At 43.6% G+C, this 23,702-nt stretch overlaps 1 protein-coding gene across 3 annotated transcripts in view; it reads left to right on the top strand.

Annotated features, from left to right (window-relative positions):
- The first annotated feature begins 4,984 nt into the window (after positions 1 to 4,984).
- The window catches only part of RCAN2 (regulator of calcineurin 2), a 302,524-nt gene continuing 283,806 nt past the window's right edge, over positions 4,985 to 23,702 (top strand). Inside the window, exon 1 of one of the 3 annotated variants that reach the window (XM_055407205.2) lies at positions 4,985 to 5,092. The gene's annotated coding sequence lies outside the window, so the exon portion shown is untranslated. Of the gene's footprint in view, positions 5,093 to 17,922; positions 18,148 to 23,702 lie in introns of those variants that run through there. The other 2 variants (XM_088831508.1, XM_055407203.2) reach the window with 2 other exon arrangements.

Raw genomic sequence — 23,702 nt, 5'->3', positions numbered from 1 at the left:
GGTATCTATTGGGCTGTTTGAACAACTAGGATGGACGATATTCAATCCATGCAATCCTGTCTCTTTACTGGGGTTATTTTCCCATCCACTCTTGATTTTGTTCATCTATAAATGAGAATAGTAATGTTTATTAAACAAAGTGGAAATAATACATACTATACTAGGGTTTGTTTTGAGGGTTGAAATAAATAATGCATATGAAGCATTTAGAATACTGTCTGACACAGTAGGAGATCTTGTTGTTCAGTTGCTAAGTTGTGTTTGACTCTTCGTGACTCCATGGACTGCAGCATGATAGGCTCCTCCTGCATTATCTCCTGGAGTTTGCTCAAACTCATGTCCACTGAGTCGATGATGCCATCTAACCATCTCATCCTGTCACCGCCTTCTCCTCCTTTCCTCAATCTTTCCCAGCATCAGGATCTTTTCCAATGAGTTGGCTCCTTGTATCAGGTGGCCAAAGTGTTGGAGCTTCAGCTTTAGCATCAGTCCTTCCAATGAATAGCATTTTAGGATTTTAAATAGCTCAGCTGGAATTCTACCACCTCTACTAGCTTTGTTCGTGGTGATGCTTCCTAAGGCCCACTTGACTTCACACTCCAGGATGTCTAGCTCTAGGTAAGTGACCACACCGTCCTGGTTATCTGGCTCATTAAGACCTTTTTTGTACAGTTCTTCTGTATATTTTGACACCTCTTCTTAATAGCTTCTATTTTTGTTATGTCTTTGCTGTTTCTGATCTTTATTGCACCCATCTTTGCATGAACTATTCCCTTGGTATCTCCATTTTTCTTGAAGAGATAGCTAGTCTTTCTCATTCTATTGTTTTCCTCTATTTCTTTGCATTATCCACTTAAGAAGGCTCCATGCTATTCTCTGGAACTCTGCATTCAATTGGGTGTATTGTTCTCTTTCCTCTTTGCGTTTCACTTTTCTTCTTTCCTCAGCTATTTGTAAAGCCTCTTCAGACAACCACTTTGACTTCCTGCATTTCTTTTTCTTTGAGATGGTTTTGGTCACCGCCTTCTGTACAATGTTATGAACCTCTGTCCATAGTTCTTCCAGATCTAATTCCTTGAATCTAATCATCACCTCCACTGTAGGAGGTCTCAGTTCAGTTCAGTTGCTCAGTCGTGTCTGACTCTTTGCGACCCCGTGAATCACAGCACGCTCTAGATAACTATTATTTTTTATTTTATTTTATTATTTTCTTTGGCTGCACTGGGTTTTCATTGCTGCCCGTGGCCTTTCTCTAGTCTTGGCGCATGGTCTTCTCATTGCAGAACATGGGCCCTAGGCATGCAGGCTTCAGCAGTTGTGGTGCCTGGGCTTAGTTGCTCTGTGGTATGTGGGATCTTCCCAGACCAGGGGTCGAACCCGAGTCCCCTGCATTGGCAGGTAGATTTTTAATCCCTGGACCACCAGGGAAGTCCTTATTATTTTTAAAATGATACTTCTGAGACCAGGAAAAACGGAAGTTCAAGAACCCAACTTCCTTTTTCTCCCTACCCCGAACAATTCCTCAGTATTTTTATACAGCTGGCTAAGAAGATGTTGAGGCTTGGGGAATTTTTGTTGTGTATTATCTGGGATAATTTTTACTTTCATTTTGTTTGTTTTGGTTTGACTTTTTTTTCTGAGGCAGTGGAAGTGACAGTTTCTATTATTATCCTGATCAGAAAACTGAATCTCATTAAAGATATATGACAGTGGAAGCTAATTAGATCTTCTTGAGGTTCTTAAAGACAAGTCCAGATGCACCCCTAGCATATCGCAGGGACACACTGTCCTATCAGGTAGAAGGGAGTACCTGTATCATATCCCACCAGGTGTCACCAACCCCAAATCAAAATTCTGATTAATAATAATTATAAAGAATACTACTATTAATTATTATTATTTCACCACTTTGATCATTGCTATGTGCTGATAAATCTCTTAAACTTGATGAGCTGTTCCCCAAATGAAGTTTGACAGTTGGCAGGTAAGAATTCAATGAGATAAATGCAATAAGAATGAAATGAAACTAATTTATCAGCCTTGATTCTTCTTGGTGCATCTTTGAGCCTGGGATTATTTGAGATTTCAGTATTTCACTGCCAAGTATGGAAAAGGTAGAACAGTTGGCAGCCTGGCAAACCTTTTCACAAGAAAGTAGAGGGAACAATTTTTATGGAACTCTAGGATATTCAATCTAGAAAGAACTTAATGATTTTATAAGGAACTCCCCTTCCCCAACATCTTATACATGGGGAAGCTGAAGCTGAGAGAACCTGGTCTTATGTCATACAGCGAATTAATGAATGGCCAAGGAAAACTGGAGCTGAAGCTCCAATACTTTGGCCATCTGATGCAAAGAGCCAACACATTGGGAAAGACCCTGGTGCTGGGAAAGATTGAGGGCAGGAGGAAAAGAGGGTGAGAAAGGATAAGATGGTTGGATGGCACCTTCTACTCAATGGACCTGAGTTTGAGCAAACTGCAGGAGGTAGTGAAGCATCGGGAAGCCTGGTGTGCTGCAGTCTGTGAGGTTGCAAAGAATCAGACATGGCTGAGTGACTGAACAACAACCAGGAAAAAAATTTCTTTTTTCCACTTTTTAGAAGCAATTCTGTTCGTGGCCCTCATTTTGCATTCATCCTCGAAATATTTCTGTAGGTGTATTAGGGAAGGTGGCTGCGGTTGCCCTGAAGTTGAAATGACAGATTATGTGATAGTATTTCCAATTCCAGGTAAAAGAATATCAGAGAGAAGGGCACCAGCACTCCTGATTGTCCTGATTTGGGAAACACTGAGCTAAGGTCTGGGGCAGTTCCTGACTGCACAGGTGAAGGAAGCAAAGATTTCATTAGCTCCTGTGTAGTCTTCCTTCAGTGATAACCTTGTCTTTCTGCCCTATGATCAGAAGTTTCCAGATCATGTGTGTGCATGTGTGTGTATTTTTGCATGTGTATATTTGTGTATGCCTGTGTACATGTGTATGTAAATTTGTTGTGTGTGCATGTAAGTGTATTTATGTGTGTGCATATATGTACGTGTGTATGTATTTATGTGTGTGCATTTGTGTGTGCATGTGTATGTACTTATGTGTGTGTGTGTTCTTATGTGTATGTGGTGTGTGTGTGTATATATACTTATGTGTGTGTGTATGTACTTGTGTGTGTGTGTTCTTGTGTGTATGTTCTTATGTGTGGTGTGTGTGTGTATGTGTGTGTGTGTATGTTCTTATGTGTGTGGTGTGTGGTGTGTGTGTGTAGGGGTGGAGGGTAACCAGGGCGTGTCTCTGAGGCTGTCAGAGCCCCGTCTCACCCAGCAGTCACTGTGCTCCCATAGTCCCCAGTTCCAGGTTGGGTGTGTCCCAGTCCCATTCCCCATGGATGTCCATGTGGAGCATCTGAACTGCTATTTCAGAGACAGAATGTTCTAAATCAAGGTTTTGTGTTTTGGCAGAGGAATGGAACCCTCTTTTCTAATATTACTTCTGTGGGAAAGTGTTTTCTGAGTTCCAAACAACTCAACTTACAAATACATTTTTGGAAGATGACCCATATATATATATATATATGCTAAGGGCTGCTTGTTCTCAGGGTAAAAAAAAACTTCCCATGAGCAGCTTGATGATACCAAATCCAGGTGTTTCTTACATTGATCTTATTCAAAGATTATCACACAATGTGTCTAAAATCTGAGGCCATTCCAGATTTCTTTTAGGAAGGGTTAGCTAGTCCCTGAGATGGGATTTAAGGGCCAAAGGGCCCCTTCTCCCAATTTACACCCTTCCCTTAGTCTTAGAAAACTATCCACAGTCATCAATGCCAATTAAGACAGGGATTCAATGTGCCTGGAATCAACTTGTTGGAACAACTTTTACTTAAATCAAGGTTCTTGTTTTTGGGTTCACTTTTTAAAATACAGATCCCCAGGCCCCTGCTTGTGACTCTGGTTCGGTAGGTGAGGGATCGAATTCTGAAAAATTTGTTACTGAAATATCATTGATTTATAATATTGTATTATTTTTTGGTGTATGGCAAAGTGATTCAGCTATACATATACATATTATTTTTCATATTCTTTTCCATTATGGTTTCTTACAGACTATTAAATATAGTTCCCTGTGCTGTACAATAGGTTCTTGTTATTTTTCTATATGAAAACTTTTTAAAAAATTTCTCTGGGAAATTCTAGTCAAGTTACTTTTAAGTCAAGACATTTATTGTTTCGCTGATCAATCCATTTAATTATTAATACTCATTCTTTCATCATATACCAAAGTTTGCTAATGTAATGTAGGTATTACATTAATGTAGGGTACCAGATACATAAGGACAAGGAAAACATAAGCATCATAAAGGAAGAAAGTGATATGGGAGCTGTTGATGTTGTGGGATTTGCGAGACTGAAATCTCAGAAGGCTTTGCAGAAACAGTGATTCAGAAGATAACACAGCTGAGTCACAGAGCATCCACATTTTAGGGCCAGACTGCTGTTGTTGTTGTTGAGTGACTAAGTTGTGTCCAATACTTTGTGACCCCATGGACTGGACTCAAAGTCCAGCTCTAAACCATTGACCAACTTCGGATCTTGGTTCAATTGCTTAAAGTTCCTGTGCCTCAGTTTTCTCATCTGTCAAATGGAGACTGTCTTAGGACTAACTCGGAGAGTTGTGCAAATTCAATGAGCAGACATAGGTAATAAGAACAGCGGTCTCACGCTTTAGCTGGCATCAGAACACCCTGAAAGTGTTGTGAAAACACAGTTTCTGGGTACCACTCCAAGTTTCCAAGTCAATAGATTGGGGGTAGGAGTGAGGAGGTGCCTCTTATTTCTTGGGGGAGGCCAATGTCCCTGGTCCCAGAACAACTCTTTGAGAATAGTTAGAATGCTAGTAAGCAGCATTTGTTGCTATTATTTTCAGTTGATCTTTGATGGAAGAATTTGAGAGTGTCATGTAAAGGCACTCAGGCAGAGGAAACTGCCAGTGCATAGCACAGAAGACTGAAAGCAGAGAGCATGCGCCAGGAGCAGGGAGAAACAAGCTGGCGGAGAGACAGGACGCACTGTGGCCGCCAGACTCCGAAGAACCTGGCCCCATGTAAGTATAGATATTATCTGAGAGTAACCAGAGAGCCTGTTATCAGCCATTAGCACCTTAACACAAATTAATTTATCTGAGTAACCTGTCACTTTGTCAGACCCTGGAGGAATCTGACTCATGCCTGGCAAATTTGGATGAACCTGATAGATGGGCGCTCCTTCTTTGGAAAATCCACCCACACCGATGTGTCCCAGGTATCTTGAGAGTGCTCAGTTGTCCAGACCCCTGTAGTGGGGGCCTGTCTCACCAGGGAACTTGGTTCCGTGTTCACACCTGGAATCGGCCTATTGGCATCTGTGCATTTATACTCTTGATACCCCAAGGCCTCTGGCTTTTATTTGCAGACTTGAAAAAAAATGCAATTACCTTTGGAAGGTGTCTAGTATCATATTTATCTATCTCCAAATGTTTTCCACACAAAGAACCGCAAAAGACTTATTTATAGACACATTTTCCACCCAGGGGACTATCAAAAGAGCATTCAAAACAAAACACAAGCCATCCATGTTTTTCTTTTTGTGATTTTTTTTCCCCGCTTTGGGCAAACCAGGTACTCCATGAGTTTTTGTTTCACAGACCATCCCCCTACCTCAGCCCCTTGTACATTCTTGTTTCTAGGAAGGAAACACAGATCAACTTAGCTGCCCTGTGACTGCTCCCATGCGTGTCATTCTCCCCAAGACTTTTATCTGTACAGTTTTACACACTCCAGACACTCTGAAGCCCAGAAAGGGCCAACACAGGCAACGGTGGCTTTCATCCTGGCGTGGTGAGCGTGGGGCCATGGTGAAGGCAGACTAGACTATTTTAGGCATGGCATGCTGTAACGAATGGAAAAAGAGAAATCAGAGACCGGCAGTTTTCCTCTGCCATCTGAACGATAAGACGAATGTGTCACGCTAGAATGAAGAGGGAGCGTGAGATGGGGGGAAACTGCTTTTACTGCTGCATCAAAATGAAAAAGAGGAGGAGGTTGTGACTGTAGAGAAAATCATTTATAGGAGAAAATGCTCTGGCAGGGAAAGAGACAGAAAACCCGAGTCTCAGTTTGCAGTTGACAGCCTTTAGATTGCTCTTCAGTTATAGAATTCTCCTGTTAGTGTAGGGGGTGTGTGTGTATGTGCGTGAGACAGAGCCATACAATCTGTGCAAAAGGGCCCCGTGCTTGGCATAGTGCTCTGCTGTCATTTTCCTGAAATTCTGAATACTTTTTGACTCAGGGACCCTGTATTTTCATTTTATGCTGAGTCCCCTAAATTATGTATCTGGTTCCAGAGAGACAGAGTTATTTCCACTTAGCTGCTGCTGCTGCTAAGTCACTTCAGTCGTGTCCGACTCTGTGTGACCCCATAGACGGAAGCCCACCAGGCTTCCCCGTTCCTGGGATTCTCCAGGCAAGAACACTGGAGTGGGTTGCCATTTCCTTCTCCAATGTGTGAAAGTGAAAAGTGAAAGTGAAGTCGCTCAGTCATGTCCGACCCTTAGCGAACCCACGGACTGCAGCCTACCAGGCTCCTCCATCCATGGGATTTTCTAGGCAAGAGTACTGGAGTGGCTTGCCATTGCCTTCTCCGTCCACTGAGCTAAGATGGTTGAAATAAGGCATATTTTTCACATTATTTTTTTTAAGTGTTTATTTTTTATCGTTTGTCAGTGCTCCACAGCATGTGGGATCTTAGTTCCCTGACCAGGGATCAAACCCACGCCCTTGTTTTGGAAACACAGAGTCCTAACCACTGGACAGCCAGGAAAGTCCTTTTTCATACATTCTTCATTGTGAAAGACTATTCTTTTGCAAACATGTGTGCCTCAACTTACCTGGTCACCTTTTTTTCTTCGTACTTTCTTTGTTACTCCTGTGCTTGGTTCACATGAAGTCCTCATAACATGTGCCATAGGCATGTCACTGGACTTCTCTTGCATTAGAGCAGAACTCAGCAAACTTCTTCTGGAAAGGGCCAGATAGCAAGTATTTCCAGCTTTATGGATCTTGAGGTCTCAATTGCAACTGCAACTGCTATTGTAGAGAAAGCAGTGATAGAAAATATTAATACATAAATGAAGGCATGTGGCTGTGTTACAAGACAACTTGACTGGCAAAAACATGTGGGGGCTGGATTTGGCCTGGGGGTCATTGTCTGATTACCGCCACCTTAGCGCATCCTCTTCTTTTGATGGTGATGATGCGGACGATCAAACAGATGATGATAATAATGATGACGGCTAAAATGGACTGAGGCCAGACATTGGGTCAAATGCTTTAGAAGTCTTATGGTATTTAATTTTCACAGTGAGGTAAGGTATGAGTATCAGGATCTCAGCCTGACAGATGAGAAAACTGGCATGGAGAGGAGTCAAGTGGTTTATTTATTCGAGGATATCCAGCTAGTAAAAACAGGAGGTGAGATTCAAACTTGAGACCTGTGTTAAGCTCCAGGGTTTCCAGTCCTTCACCTCTCATACTGGGGCACTTGACTTGCCTGACATTTAGCCCCATCCTGGTCTCTAGAATCGGTCCAAACATTAAGTGAGACGAACGTTATATAGAACTTCGGCCTGCTTGATGCAGTTCACTATCTTTCAAGCCTCTTGATTTCCAAGGACCAGTCCTTATCTTAGGATTCGAAGAACAGTGTCTCTGTCTTGTCTGAGATTTCATTCTTTCAAGATTTTTGTTTAAGATAAGCCAGGTTCTCTTTGTGAGAATTCTTGATGACAATGATGTGCTTAGGCAGTTAATTTTGTCTGCTGCAGTGTTATCTTGAGACCACAAGTGTCTTTTGTACTGGACTTGGCCCAGAACTAGAGCCAGTCTCTTTCCTCCTCTGCTCTCTTCTCCACTTGGTATTGACAGAGCCAAAGCTGCCCTTGGTGTTGACAGGGCCCAAGCTGACCTCTCCATCGGCAGTGTGGTTCTCCCCACTTGAAAGGTCCCCCTCTTTCTTATTTTCCTCTCCAAATTCAATTCATTTCTGAAGTCCAGCCCAAGGTGCATCCTCTCTCTGTCCTCCCACGACACTCCAGTACTCACACAATGTTCCTTTCTTTCAACGCCCATCAGCCAGCCCCATCTTCTCTTTTCTTCTAGTTGTCCTGGGAGCATTTCACTTATTTCATTTTTCTTTCAGAAGCCCTTTGAAAGTACTCATATTACTTTTGCTGATTTTCCACTTATGGAAAAGGTGGTGGACATTCTTAGGTATGGGATATCATTGGTTACTATGTGAGGTTGCCAAGGTGAGCGAGGAATCTCTATCACAGGTACCATATCTCACTAGTGAGAAAAGAGAAGCAGCATTGACAGCTATGATCTGCCAGGCATAATCAGCTTCGCTTCAGTCTTCTCCTGTTGCATATACAGCATCACAAAATATCCTAGGACTACGAGGAATCTAGATAAAGGCAAGACCTTCTGCACTCACATCTGAACAGAGACAAAAATGTGAACATTGTTCAGACTCCCAAAATGATCACATTCCCTTATCCTGGCTACTGTGAACAGTGTCTGCTTCTTCACCAATGATATCAAAGATAGCCTGGCTTCATTCCTCCTGTTTTATAGATAAGATTTATTCATATACTCAAGCCAAAATGTATCCCTGATTTTTAACAACCTCCAATCTATAACGAAGTAGTGGTTTCCTGAACCCACCCCCAGATCACTGAAGACAAGTCCAAATCTTGTAAGTCCTTCTTCATGTCCTCTCAGAATTTGTCCTGCTCCAGTTTATTTTAATTTAAAATCCAGCCCCTTTTTATTTTTGCCACTGTAAAACATGGACTACTATGTAAAGGAACATGCGTCTTGTTCACACAGTGTTCCAGCTCATCTATTATTCTTTGTTACCTGTGACCTGTCAGCTTGATGTAGAGAAAAAGTGCAAAGTACTTTTTTAGTGATAAATGTGGCTCCACATGAACCAGCTGGATGCCGGAGAACAGTTCCTTGATGGAGACTGAGAAGAATGGAGTTTTAGACAGTGTCACACAACCATCACTTTGACCTCAGGAAAGTCATGTTCAGTTAGCCTAAATTCCTCATCAACAATTAAACATTTATTGAGAGCATCCTCCGAGTCAGGTAGCAGGATAAGTTGCTTGGGGCCATCCATCAGGTCATTTGCAAGCAAAGTCATGTGACAGGCATCACGCAGGGACACGTGAAAAAGAACTCCAGGAGCCCTGAGGAGGAAGGCCTGACTCAGCCTCCTTGGCCCCTGAAAGTGGCTACATTTTCCTACACACAAAAGACCACAAGGTCTTGAACCAGGCTACTCGGGTTTCACTCTGGCTCAACTTACCAGGGCTAGGCAATCTATTTGTGCTTTGTTTCCTTCACCTTTAAAATGGGAATAATAATCGCACTTATCTTACAGTGTATTATGAGGATCCCATTAGTATATAAATACAAACAGCAGAGAATAAGCATGGGTAGTTAGTAATCACTTAAAAACATATTTAATGTTATTGTTCTTGTTCTTACTTGTGGTGATGAGTAATCTTCAAATTTCCAAACCTCTCTCATCTCTCCTGGGGCTTCCCTTGTGGCTCAGCTGGTAAAGAATCCACCTGCAATGCAAGAGACCTGGGTTCGATCCCTAGATTGGGAAGATCCCCTGGATAAGGGAAAGGTTACCCACTCCAGTATTCTGGCCTGGAGAATTCCATGGACTGTACAGTCTATGGGTTCACAAAGAGTCAGACATGAGTGCACCACTTTCACTTTCACATAGCCTCTCCTAGTGCAGAAGCAAAGAGTCAAAAGTCCTCTTTTTGAAAAAATTAGAGGAATGTATCTATGGAAAATAAGAAATCCTTCCAGGGTCACAAGTAACAAAGAATAAGTTGTGCCTAAATGTTGTATCAGAGAGTAAGAAAACACTCAGTCATAAGGATGTGCCAATGGACACAGAAGCCAGCCTGAAGAGGCTCCTAACTGGCCAAATCTTGGGGCATAAGTATCAAAATAAATAACAATAGTAACAGATTGTGCTGTGTGTGCTGTGTGCTCAGACCTTCAGTTGTGTCTGACTTTTTGTGACCCCAAGGATTGTAGCCCACCAGGCTCCTCTGTCCCTGGAATTTTCCAGGCAAGAATACTAGAGTGGATTGCCATTTCCTCCTCCAGAGAGCTTCCTGATCCAGGGATTGAACCCGTGTCTTCTACTATGTCTCCTGCATTGGAAGATGGATTCTTTACCACTGTGCTATCTGGGAAACCGCAGTAACAGATTCAGTTCAGTTCAGTTCAGTCGCTCAGTTGTGTCCAACTCTTTGCGACCCCATGAATCACAGCATGCCAGGCCTCCCTGTCCATCACCAACTCCTGGAGTTCACTCAAACTCACCTCCATCGAGTCGGTGATACCATCCAGCCATCTCATTCTCTGTCGTCCCCTTCTCCTCGTGCCCCCAACCCCTCCCAGCATCAGAGTCTTTTCCAGTGAGTCAACACTTCGCATGAGGTGGCGAAAGTATTGGAGTTTCAGCTTCAGCATCAGTCCTTCCAATGAACACCCAGGACTGATCTCCTTTAGAATGGACTGGTTGGATCTCCTTGCAGTCCAAGGGACTCTCCCCATTAAATAAACTGGGAATCTGTGAGTGCACATGTATGCTACTAAACAATTAAATGAAGAGAAGAAAAACTCTTCCTTGCAGTAGAATGCCAACTGAGTAACCCCAAAGAAATGACAGAAGTAGAAAAACATGAATGTACAAGTGAACATCACACACTACACGTAGGCTACAATAAGAACGCAGCACCACTTTCGTGATGTTCTGGTCTACATCTCACATTCTTGGTGTAATCATGAGGAAGCATCAAACCCAAAGGAGGGAAACTTCCCTGGGGGTCCAGTGGCTAAGACTTCATGCTCCCAGTGCAGGGGGCCTGGGTTCGAGCTGTGGCCAGGGAACTAGATCCCACCGCTGCAACTAAAGATCCTGATCTCAATGAAGCAGCACTGAATGGTGGCATGAAGCAAGATCTCAATCCCCTGTCCAGGAATTTAACCTGGGTAGCCTGGATGAGAACCAGGAATCCTAGCCATCAGACCAGCAAGGGCTAGAGGGCTAGGAGCTATTTTTCCCTGGATCTTTACCCCAGTGAAAAATGCGTTTGTCATGGAGGCAGAAACTGCAAATGTAGTTATGAAGTGTATTATTAGAGACAAAGCACAAGAGGGAGAGCAAACAGGGAAATGGTTTGTATCCAGAGAGTAAGGATGTGGGCATCCCCCTAGTGAGGAGGAATGCAGTAAAGAGGTGGTTAAGTCATTTATATAGTTCAGTTCTTCAGGGTTTTGTCTTTCTTCAGGCCAATTATCTGGATTCTTTTTCCACATCTGACCTACCCTGCGTGGATGTGCAGGCACCCTTCAGCCAAGATGGATCTCTCCAAGTGAAGGCTTCTGAGAGGAGAAAGACTCGTTATGACCTGGCATTATCCCTTGACTTTTGACCCACAAGAAGCCTTTCTGTGCACTCATAGTGTCTCCCTTGTCCTAAAAGAGTGGGGAGCAGAGATCCCTTAATCCTTTCCTCAAACAAGGGTTTGCCCTTTCTTGTCAATGCCATGACTGTTACCTTGACTATTGCCATGACTGTTACCTTAAGGTGTTCACAAGAGACACAGAGAGTCTATTTACCCTGTTTCTGTCGCTACTTCTATTTCGGAGGGCAAACAGGAGGCTGACTATCCTAGGAGTCCACCTATCTCTTGTCTCAGAAAATGCTAATAGTTGTAAGTGCCAGGCGGAAGTCCACTTCTTGCCCCATGAAATGCAAGCAGGAGGCCGGTTGCAAATGTCTAACCTGGAGCCCTTCTATCTCCTGCCTCAGTCCTGCACACCACAAGAAAGATACAAGACCTCACGTGCCACGACTAAGACCTAAAGCAGCAACATAAATAAGAATTTTTACAAAGCCCAAAGGATGTACTTTCTATACAATGACAGGCCCACAATCTCAAAGACTGTCAAGGTTGTTATTTCAGATTGAAGGAGATTAAAGAATCATGACAACTGGATGAAAAGTGGTGTCTTTTCTTGGGTCCTTTTATATAAAGAGTCTGACAAAGGGTGTATAAGAGCTCTTTGTGTCTTCTTTGCAAATTTTCTGTAAGTCTGAAATTATTTCAAAAGAAAAAAATACAGCTCTCGGGAATACTGCTGATGCTATGTCGCTTCAGTCATGCTCCGTGCGACCCCATAGATGGCAGCCCACCAGGCTCTTCCGTCCCTGGGATTCTCCAGGCAAGAATACTGGAGTGGGTTGCCATTTCCTTCTCCAATGCATGCATGCATGCTAAATCGCTACAGTCGTGTGCAACTCTTTGTGACCCTATGGACAGCAGCCCACCAGGCCCCTCTGTCCATGGGATTCCCCAGGCAGGGAATACTGGAGGGGGTTGCCAATTCCTTTTCCAATTGGGAATACTATGTGGCCATAAAAAATGTTCGGTGTTGACAATGAAAGTATGATCATCAACAACGGAATAGACAAATTGGACTTCATCAAAATTTAGAACTTTTGTACTTGATAGTGAGACACTATCAAGAAAAAGACAACTCAGAAAATAGGAGAAAATATTTGGAAAGCATATATCTGATAACAGGTTCATATCCAGAATATAGACAGGACCCTTACAATCACACCCCCCCCACACACACACACAAAGAAAAACAACCCAGTTAAAACATGGACAAAGGTAAAAAGAAAAAAAGAAAGAGAAAAACTTTGGCATAAATTTGATAAATCCATAATCTGTGTGAGAAAAAATATAAAACACTGGTGGAAGAAGTCAAGGGAAAAGCTAGAAAAATGGAGAGATAGTCCATATACATGGATAAGAAGACTAAATATGGAAGATGTCCGTTTTCCCCAACTTGCTCTTTAGATTCAACGCAATCCCAATCAAAATGCCAGCAAGTTATTTTGTGGATATTGACAAACTAATGCTACAGTATGTACAAAGCAGCAAAACAATGAGAATAGCCAACACAATTCTGAAGAAGAACAAAATCAGAGAGCTGACATTACCTATTTCAAGACTTACTAGAAAGCTACAGTAATCAAAGCAATGTGATATTGGTGAACAAAGAGATAAATAGATCAAAGGAACAGAATAAAAGCCCAGAAATAGACTTACATAAATATGTATAGTCAACTGATCTTTGACAAGGAGCAAAAGGAATAAAATGGAGAAAAAATAATATCTGTTTAACAAATGGTGCTGGAACAACCAGACAGCCACGTGCAAACCATCTTTATCATCATCATCATCATCATTATCATTTGGATATAGAATTTATACCCTTTACAAAAGTTAACTCAAAATGGATTATAGGCCTAAATGTAAAATGCAAGAGTATAAAGTTCTTAGATAATATAGAAGACCTCAATGACTTCTGCTATGATGAACACTTAAAATTTTTAAAAATATTTATTATTTATTAAATGGCCATACCATGAGGCTTGTGGGATCTTAGTTCCTCAACCAGGCATTGAACCTGGATCTGTGGCAGTGAAGTCGTAACCACTGGACCACCAGGGAATTCCCTGATAAAAACTCTTTAGATCAAACACCGGAGACACAATCCATGAAGTTAATCTGTGCTGGACTTCATTAAACTTAAAAACTTTTTCTCAGTGAAAGACACTGCCAAGCAGATGCAAAGACACACCACAGAGTTGGAGAAATTATTTACAAAATACATTTTTTGTTTTTATACTTCTTAAAAATTTATTTATTTTTTAATTGAAAGATAATTGCTTTACAGAATTTTGTTGCTTTCTATCAAACCTTAACATAAATCAGCCATAAGTATACATATATCCCCTCCCTTTTGAAACTCCCTCCCATCTCCCTCCCCATACCACCCCTCTAGGTTGATACAGAGCCCCTGTTTGAGTTTCCTGAGACATACGGTAAATTCCCATTGACTATCTCTTTTACATATGGTGATGTAAGTTTCCTTGTTACTCCCCATACATCTCACCCTCCCCCCCGCCATGTCCATAGAGAATAAGTTTAGTCTCTATGTCTGTTTCTCCATTGCAGCCTGTAAATAAATTCTTCAGTACCATTTTTCTAGATTCTGTATATATGTGTTAGAATACGATATTTATTTTTCTCTTTCTGACTCACTTTATTCTGTATAATAGGCTCTAGGTTCATCCACCTCATTAGAACTGACTCAAATGTGTTCCTTTTTATGGCTGAGTAATATTCCATTGTGTATATGTACCACAACTTCTTTATCTATTCATCTGTCGATGGACATCTAGGTTGCTTCCATGTTCTAGCTATTGTAAATAGTGCTGCAGTGAGCAGTGAGATACATGTGTCTTTTTCAAATTTTGGCTCCTCAGGGTATACGTCTAGGAGTGGGATTGCTGGGTCATATGATGGCTTTATTCCTAGTTTTTTAAGGAATCTCCCAACCATCTTCCATAGTGGCTGCATCAATTTACATTCCCACCAACAGTGCAAGCAAAATGCATATTTGATATAGGATTGTTAGTCTAAATATAAAAGAACTCTTAGAACAAAAAGAAACTATAAGAAAACAAACAAATCAGTTAGGGGATGGGCAAAATTTCTTCTTTGTGGATGGCAAATAAGCAAACGAAAAAAATATTCAGTATCATATATCATTAGGAAGCTAGGTTAAAGCAATAATGAGATACCACTACACGCCTTTTAGAAAAGCAAATTTCTAAAATGCTTACCAAATCAAAGGCTGGTAAGTGTGTGGAACAACAGGAAATCTCATTCATCGCTGGCTAAGATGCAAAGTGGTGTAGCTACTTGGAAGGCAGTTTCTGGCGGTTTCTTACAAAACATATTCGTACAATATGATCCAGCAATCATGCTCCTCAATATTTACCCAAGCGAGTTGAAACTTATGTTCCCACAGAACACATGGAGGAAACGTAATTGCAATATTGCTAAACGAAAGAAGCCAATCTGAAAATTATATACAGTGTGCTGCATGATTGCTGCTATATGACATTCTGGAAACGGCAAAACTACAGAGACAGTTAAAATGCCAGTGATTGCCAACGGTTAGAGGGGAAGCAAGGATGAACAGGAAGAGCACACAAGATTTTCAGGCAGTGAAACTGTCATGTAAGAGACGGTAATGGTGGATGTATCATTATACATTTGTTAAACTCAAAGAATGTACAACACCTAAAAGTGAACCCTAGTGTAAACTACCGACTTTGGTTAATGATGTGTCAATGTCCATTCATCTTTTGTAACAAATGTACCACTCTCCTGGGGGATGTTGATAATGAGAGAGGCTATGGCAATGGCAAGCCACTCCAGTACTCTTGCCTAGAAAATCCCATGGATGGAGGAGCCTGGTAGGCTGCAGTCCATGGGGTCGCTAATAGTCGGACACGACTGAGCGACTTCACTTTCACTTTTCGCTTTCACACATTGGAGAAGGAAATGGCAACCCACTCCAGTGTTCTTGCCTGGAGAATCCCAGGAACGGGGAAGCCTGGTGGGCTTCCGTCTATGGGGTCACACAGAGTCGGACACGACTGAAGTGACTTAGCAGCAGCAGCAGCATGGGTATGTGAAGGCAGGGGCTATACGAGAAACCTCTGTACCGTCCACTCAATTTTGCCATGAACCTTAAAACAAAAAAATCTGTTTAAAAAATAAGAAAATTTGTGTCTAAGTAGTCAGAAAATGACTGTGTTCATTTTTGTGGCTGCTTGGAGAAGGAAATGGCAACCCACTCCAGTGTTCTTGCCTGGAGAATCCCAGGGACGGGGGAGTCTGGTGGGCTTCCGTCTATGGGGTCACACAGAGTCGGACACGACTGAAGTGACTTAGCAGCAACATATATTGAGTGCTACTGTGTGCCAGTCATTGTGCTAACCACTTTACATGTATTACTTCACTAAATTCTCACATTAAATCTTGTGTTTTTCCACCTTTGCAAAATTTATTCAATAAATACATTACTTCTATAACAAGAAAATTTTATTTGTAAACATATATGTACTTAATAGATCCTATTAAGGTGAAGGTCTTAAGATTGGTGAAGATCCTAGGATCTAGTTCCTGTGAAATTTAGTTCAAAGGATTGAGGATATTTTACTTGGAAATGGGAACTTAAGAGTGAGTGATGATGGCTATCTTCACATATTCTGAAAATAGTCAGTTGGAAAAGGAATTGTACTCTGTCTTCATAGCTTCAAAAAGTGAACTAGAACTGCTGAGCAAAAAATCCCACAAAAGCAATTTAGGGCTTAGTATAAGGATGCTTTTCCGGAAAATTCTATCCAAAGAAGTAATTCATCTAATCTGTGATTATATATATATATTATAATATATATGGATTTATGCATCTAGTGATGCTGGGAAAGGTTGGGGGCGGGAGGAGAAGGGGACAACAGAGAATGAGATGGCTGGATGGCATCACCGACTCTGTGGACATGAGTTTGAGTGAACTCCGGGAGTTGGTGATGGACAGGGAGGCCTGGCTGCTGTGATTCATGGGGTCGCGGAGAGTCGGACACGACTGAGCGACTGAACTGAACTGAACTGAACTGATGCATCTAGTAAAAGTTTGGAGGAGTAGGAGCCTGAGGTCATTTTCAACTCTGAAATTCGGTCTTTATTTATATTTAATATAGATTAATCAGAGAGAAGAGCCAAGGTCTACTTTTTTAAATTGTTGTTGTTAAGAGGATGCAATTCTGTGTGAACCATGGAAAAAATAGTGTGGTGTCTGGGCAAGCAAAGAATAATTGTGAAACTTACAAATTGCTTCAATGCAATTTTAATCTTGTTACCAGGAAAGAAGGAGCATTAATAGCACAAGGGGAAAAAGGCCTATTTATGTAGCATTTAGAAAGATGATAGAATACAAGACTGATTTGCATCTTTATTCATGCCCTCCTTCAGTTTTTTCCACTTTTCTTATTATCATCTTTTACATTATTGGCATTCTCTTGCCAGGAGACTCAACTCCATCCTTATGGGTAGCACTGGTAAGCCACAGCTCTGAATTGCTTTATTTTGTAAAGCAGAGACTTCTACGGGGTTAACTTTGTTGAGCAACAGATCTATCTAAGATTCTGTTTCACGGTCAACCTTTTTCTGTGGGTTACCAGCCTCCCACTCCTGAATCACAGTCTCTCACACAATAGGAGTCACTGAAGCCCTCTGTCCCCAGGTCTGGTAGCTGGGAGACCTGGCAGAGCCGCGGCCCGCGCAGGGCACCTTCAGCCCCGGGTCCTGGCCCGGGGGTAGCCAGCCTAAGGGCGCCGGCGCCCACCCAGCGCGGCGCTCCAGGACCTTCTAGGGGCTTCTCGACTTTTCCTCAGTTAGCCGGAGTAGGGGGGTGGTGCTCCATCAGATGCAGTATTCCTCAGCACCGCTTCTCTGTCAGTTTCCTCACCCTTACCTTCAGCATCAGTCCCCTCCCTACTCCGACCCCCAAGAGGCCCCCAGCCCGGCCGTGGCCCCGAGGAGCCTCTCCTCGCTGGGACTCCTGAGGACGGGTCCTGCGCTGGGTCCCCAGAGAGCCTTCCCCCTACGCCCCGCTCCGGGGCACCCGGGCGGAGGGCAGCGGGGGAGCCCGGGAAGGGGAGCGGGAAGGGCGCGGGGCCAGGCGGGAGGAGAGGCGCAGGGGCCAGACAGGGGCTCTCGGTTTCCCGGGGTCTGATTGGAGGTTGGCCCGATGAGTCGGAGCTGGGGGCGCGCCCATCTCCGCCGGCTCCTGCGAGAGCCGCCCGCTCGGCCCCTCCCCGGAGCCGCTTTGTCCCGGGCGACGGCGGCGGAGCTTGCGGCGAGCAGCGGGCGGGAGGCAGAGACCCGCCGACCCGCGGAGCCGGAGCCCGAGCCCGGGAGGCGGGGCGCGCCGCGCACGGCCCCACGCCCAGGCCCGCGGGCACCGCGCCCGTCCCCGCGCGCGCTCGGCCGGGCCGCCAGGTGAGCAGCCGCGCCGCGCCCGCAGTCGCCGGCCCCGCCGCCCGCCCAGTCGTCGCCTCCGCCTCCGCCGGCGCATCGCGGACGCCCAGCAGGTCGGTTATGTAACGGCGCCGGCCCGCTCGCCCCGGCACCCTGTCCTGTCCTGTCCTGCCCGGGGCTGCGCGCGGCACCAGGGCCGGGCCGGGGCTGGGGGACCGCGGCGGGGGGCGCCCGAGCGCGGTCGGGGTCGGGGGCTGGGCCGGGTGCGGTGGCCGTGGCGGTGGGGTGGGGGGTGGTCTGCGGATCCGGTGCTCGGCCCGGGTGGCGGCCGTGGGGACGGAGGTCCCTTGACCCCCTCTAGAGGGCGCGGGTCTCTAGGAGCCCCTTCCCCATTCCTCGTGGCCCAAAGGTTCGCCTTTCTAGTAGCAGCAGCAGGTGCATGAATTGGCGGAGCGAGAGTGACGCCTGTGGTCTCCGGGACCGAGATTTGGAGAAGGGATGAGGGGAGGTGGTCAGGTCGCCGAGAGCGAACGGTAAATCCGAGTCTCTTTTCCCAGCACTTAAAGGAAAGAGCTGGGGAGGGGAAGGTGCTTTGAGGCGCAGCGGGCTGAGAATTGTCCTCCCTGGGATTAGCGGGCTTGGGTCATCTAAAAATAACTTCAAGTTTGAAAAGTGAAATAGGAGGGAGCACAGCGTGCCGAGTTCCTCCTGCCTGTGGGATGCTTCACTCTAGAAGTCACCGGAGGGAAAACAGGCAAACCCCAGCCGCCTGATCCCTCTCCTGCCTCCCGGACTCACTGGTTTCCAGGGTGTCTCAGTTTGACTTTTAGTTAATGATTTATTCTCCAAGGCACTGCTGTCTTTCTCTCATCCCAAAGTGAATTACAACAGCATGCATGCTTTGAATCTTTCCTATTTCCTACAGTACGGTGGAAGTGTTCAGTGGACATTTAATGAGTCTGCTGCCAAAGCTTATTTTTTTTACGCATCCTTTTAGTAAAAACAAAAGTTTCTGAGCTCCCTTTAACCTGTGTCCCACAATTGGAGAGGAAGGATGCTAGAGCATTCCAGTCCTCCTTTCTCTCTTCCCTAAGTCGGAATCCCACCTGTCTTGCAGAGGGGAGGCTTTAGGAAAGCTAGTATATTTTTTGATAACACACCTCAATTTTTAGCACCTATTACATCAGCACGAAACACACAACAAATATATCGCAAGCAGAGGGAAACACTTGCTAACTGGCCCACTCCATTCCAGGAACACGATGAAGTAAGAAAAGCCTAGAATCTATAAAGGATCAAGAAGCAGATAAGCACTACTATGGAGCAAGGCAGAGGAGTGAACGTTTGGCTGCTTTTCAGTCTCCACATTGATTTTCTTTAGCCTTAGAGCTATTATCTTAAGTACAATCAGTGTGTTGCATTAGTCTAAAATGTGAGTTGCCCTTTGCCTTCAAATCCACTGCAAACCAAATCAGCATTTATTGAGCACCTACTTCTTGAGTCCAGTTCCTAGCATTTTATGAGGGAACATGTCGTCAACTAAAGTTGCAAGATTCCAAGAGCTTTCAGAATGCCTTGTTTGCAGCTGCTGCAGAACTAAAGGAAGTCTGGGAGGAGGTGGCTCTCTCTCCAGCGAAGAAGGGTTAACACGCATAAGTGGGAACTCGAGAGTTCTGTCATTTGCAAGTACACATCACACTTTTTAAAAAATTACTTGCATCATTGTTGACATTAGTCATATGTATTATAGAAATTAGCTTTATTGAGATCAACTTTGCTAATTTGCTGAGGTCTCATTTTCCCATTCCTTTTATTTTCTGTGTCATCCACTCAGTTTATTCAGCAGTTAATTTAAGTATCTACTGTGTGCTATGTAGTCTGTGTGTGTGTGTGTGTGTGCGTGCGTGTGTGTACTTGCGCACATGCGCACGCACACTCAGTCATGTCTGACTTTTTGCGACCCCATGGACTGTAGCCCGCCAGGCTCCTCTGTCCATGGGATTTTCCAGGTAAGAATACTGGAGTGAGTTGCCATTTCCTACTCCAGGAAATCTTCTCCCTCCCAACCCCACCCCCTAACCCCACAGGGATTGAACTCCTGTCTCCTGTGTCTCCTTCATTGGCAGGCAGATTCTTCACCACTGTGCCACCTGGGAAGCCCATGTGCAAGAGGCTAAAAGAATGAGGCCTTTCAGAAATCAGTCTAGTTGAAAGGATAAGAAAATAAGTGATCATCATGGTGAGTGTTCAGTGGAGATAGGAACAAGCTCAGTGAGAGTCCAGGAAAGAAAGGGTGCAGGGAGTCTGGAAGAGCTTGCAGAGAAGTTCATGTTCCGACCGGATCTCGGTAGAGAAGGAGCTAGGTGTTCCACGTTGAAGGAAAGGTCACATTCAAAGAACTGGTAGGTGTTCTGCAGTGAAGAGGTGGCAGAAGTGTTTGGGAGGAGGTGTTTTGGTGAGCCTGGGCTATGAATATACCTTGCAGAGGAGGAGAAGCCATGCAGCTTTTATGGGAGAAATGATTTGATCTAATTTGTCTTGCAAAAGTGACTTCGGAGGTGGTAAGTAGGTGGGGTTGCAAAGAAGAATGAGCTCAGATTTCAGACCATTGGAGCAGTCCAGACAAAATAAAATAAGTACAATTAATTGTGCCTGAACCAGATAGAATGGGGAAGGAGAACTACAAAAAGCCATTTCAGAGGGAGAATCACTGGCTGCAGGTCACCAAGTGGCTGGTGATGGGGAAGGAGAGGCTTAGATGTTTAGATGGATGGTCAGACTTTTCATTGAGATGGGAAGTCAAGGAGAAAGGTTAGGTTTGAGAAAGATGTGAAATTTTAACTGAAACTTTTCCTCTAAGATTAGGAACAAGACAAGGATGCCCACTCTTGCCACTTTTCTTTGGTACAGTACTGGAAGTCCCAGTCAGAGTATTTAAGGCAAGGGAAATAAGGCATTCAGATCAGAAAAGAAGAACTAAAACTGTCTCTGCTTGCAAATTACATGATATTATATGTTGAAAACCCTAAAGACTCTACTTAAAAACTGTTAGAACTAATAAGCAGATTCAGTAAAGTTTCAGGATATAAAATCAATGCACAGACATCAGTTGCATTTCTATATACTAAAGTAATGAACTATCAGAAAGAGAAATTAAGAAAGCAATTTTGTAAATGCATCCAAAAAATAAAGTGCCTGGGCATAAATTTAATCAAGAAGGTGAAAGGCCTGGTCCCTGAAAACTGTAAGACAGTAGTGAAAGAAGCTGAGGACACAAATAAGTGTTGATGAGGATGTGGAGAAAAGGGAACCCTGGTGCACTGTTGGTAGGAATGTAAATTGGTGCAGCCATTATGGAAAACAGTCCTCAAGAAATTAAAAATAGCACTACCACATTATCCAGCAGTCCCATTTTGGGTTATTCATCCAAAGAAAATGAAAATAATAACTTGTAAAGATAGCTGCATTCCATGTTCTTGACAGCATTATTTATATGAACCAAGATGTGGAAACAACTTAAATACCTGTTGATGGATGAGTGGATGAGGAGAATGTGGTATGTATATGTTGAAATGACTTAGTGTGTATTGAAATAACTTTATGTATATATACATACAGTAGAATATTACTCAGACATAAAAAAGATACCCTGCCATTGGCAACAACATGGGTTCACCTTGAGGGCTTTGTTAATGCTTGAGGGCCAAGTGAATAAGTCAGAGAAAGTTAAGTACTGTATGATCTCATATGTAGAGTCTGAAAAAACCAAACTCATGAAAAATACAGAGAATAGATCATTGGTTGCCAGAGGTAGAGGACGGAGGATGGGCACAATGGGTGAAGGTAGTCAAAAGGTACAAACTTCTGGTTGCAAGATCCATATGTTCTGGGAGTGTAATGTACAGCATGGTGACTACAGTTAACAATGCTGTATTGTATATTTGAAAGTTGCTGAGAAAGTAGAACTTAAAAGTTCTCATTATAAGGAAAAAAATTTTATTCCTATGTAAGGTGATGGATGTCAACTAAACTTATTGTGGTGATTATTTCACAATATATACATATATCAAATCATTTGGTATATACCTAAAACTAATACAATATTTTATGTTAATTGTATCTCAATAAAACTGGTAAAAGAAAGGAAGTACAGTTGAGCCTTGAACAATGCAAATTCGAACTGTGATTAGAGATCACAAACTGTGGAACCAAAAGATCTGGGGTTGGAGTCCCAACTCTGTCCAAACCATTTCAGCTTCCTGCCCTTGGGCGAGTCATTTATCAGTTCCTTTGTTTTTGAGGCAGATATTTGGGTGAGTCATTTATCAGTTCCTTTGTTTTTGAGGCAGATATAGCAGTATTCGGATTTTCCACTTGGAGGTGGGTGCATGGGGCAGCCTAAACTTCCGCGTTGTACAGAGGTCAACTGTAAACGAGAAAGAGTGATTTTGAGAAGGGTGGGGGATTTTAACTCTGAATATACAAATAAAAATACTCTGGCAGGCAGTTTTATTTTCAGAGTTATTTTCTTCATTCCTGTTGCTAATTTGCATTCATCCAGCTTACCTTCATTCCTAAGACTGGCTGTGCCGTGCTGTGCTAAGTCGCTTCAGTCGTGTCTGACTCTGTGCAACCCCATAGACGGCAGCCCACCAGGCTCCCCCGTCCCTGGGATTCTCCAGGCAAGAACACTGGAGTGGGTTGCCATTTCCTTCCCCAATGCATGAAAGTGAAAAGTCAAAGTGAAGTCGTTCAGTTGTGTCCGACTCTGCGCCACCTCATAGACGGCAGCCCACCAGGCTCCTCCGTCCCTGGGATTCTCCAGGCAAGCATACTGGAGTGGGTTGCCATTTCCTTCTCCAAGACTGGCTAGTGATGCCTTTGGAGAAGAGGAAGATGAATTTGATAACAGGAAGTTGTTGCCACCTTCTTACCCTAGCATGAAAGTATTAGCAATCAATTATCTGAAATTCCCAGGTGGTGCTAGTGGCAAAGAATCTGCCTGTCAATGCAGGAGACATAAGATGTGGATTGGAACCCTGGGTTGGGAAGATTCCCTGGAGGAGGGCATGGCAACTCACTCCAATATTCTTGCTTGGAGAATATCGTGGACAGAGGAGCCTGGTGGGCTCCTGGTGGCTATAGTCCATAGGCTCGCAGAGTCAGAAATGACTTAGCATGCACTCATCTGAAATTATCTGTAGTAGTGATAAGAGTAATAATTTTAATGATAGTAATACTATCTAACATTTATTCAGGGTTTACAAATGTCAAGCACAAAGAAGGTCATGTTTGATCCTCATGGTAACCTATGAGGCAGACACTATTGTGATTCTCATATGATGGATAAGGAACCCAAGGCAGAGAGAGGGTACCTTATCCAGGTTACACAGTTAGTGAGAAGGGCACCCAGAGTTCAAGCTTGAGCAGTCTGAATGGCCAGAATGGATTAATAATATTGAACTCATTCCTCTTTAGCCTACAGTGTATATTTTTACCCCGTGTTTGAATGTTTGTGACTGATGCCACAAAAGAGAACAGGACTGAGTGAGAAGTTCTGGCTGTTATCTGGGCCTGACACCTAATTTGTGGGGTGACCTCTGCAAAGTCCCATCCCCTCTCAAGCTTTAGTTTTTTAAAATCTGTATAGTCATGGGGGAAGAGATTG

The sequence above is a fragment of the Moschus berezovskii genome, chromosome 23 (genome assembly GCF_049115385.1).
Source record: "Moschus berezovskii isolate FMDL1 chromosome 23, NW_MosBer_1.0, whole genome shotgun sequence".
NCBI lineage: Eukaryota > Metazoa > Chordata > Mammalia > Artiodactyla > Moschidae > Moschus > Moschus berezovskii.
Note: the sequence above shows the minus strand (reverse complement) of the source record. Positions and strands in the feature narration are given on the sequence as shown.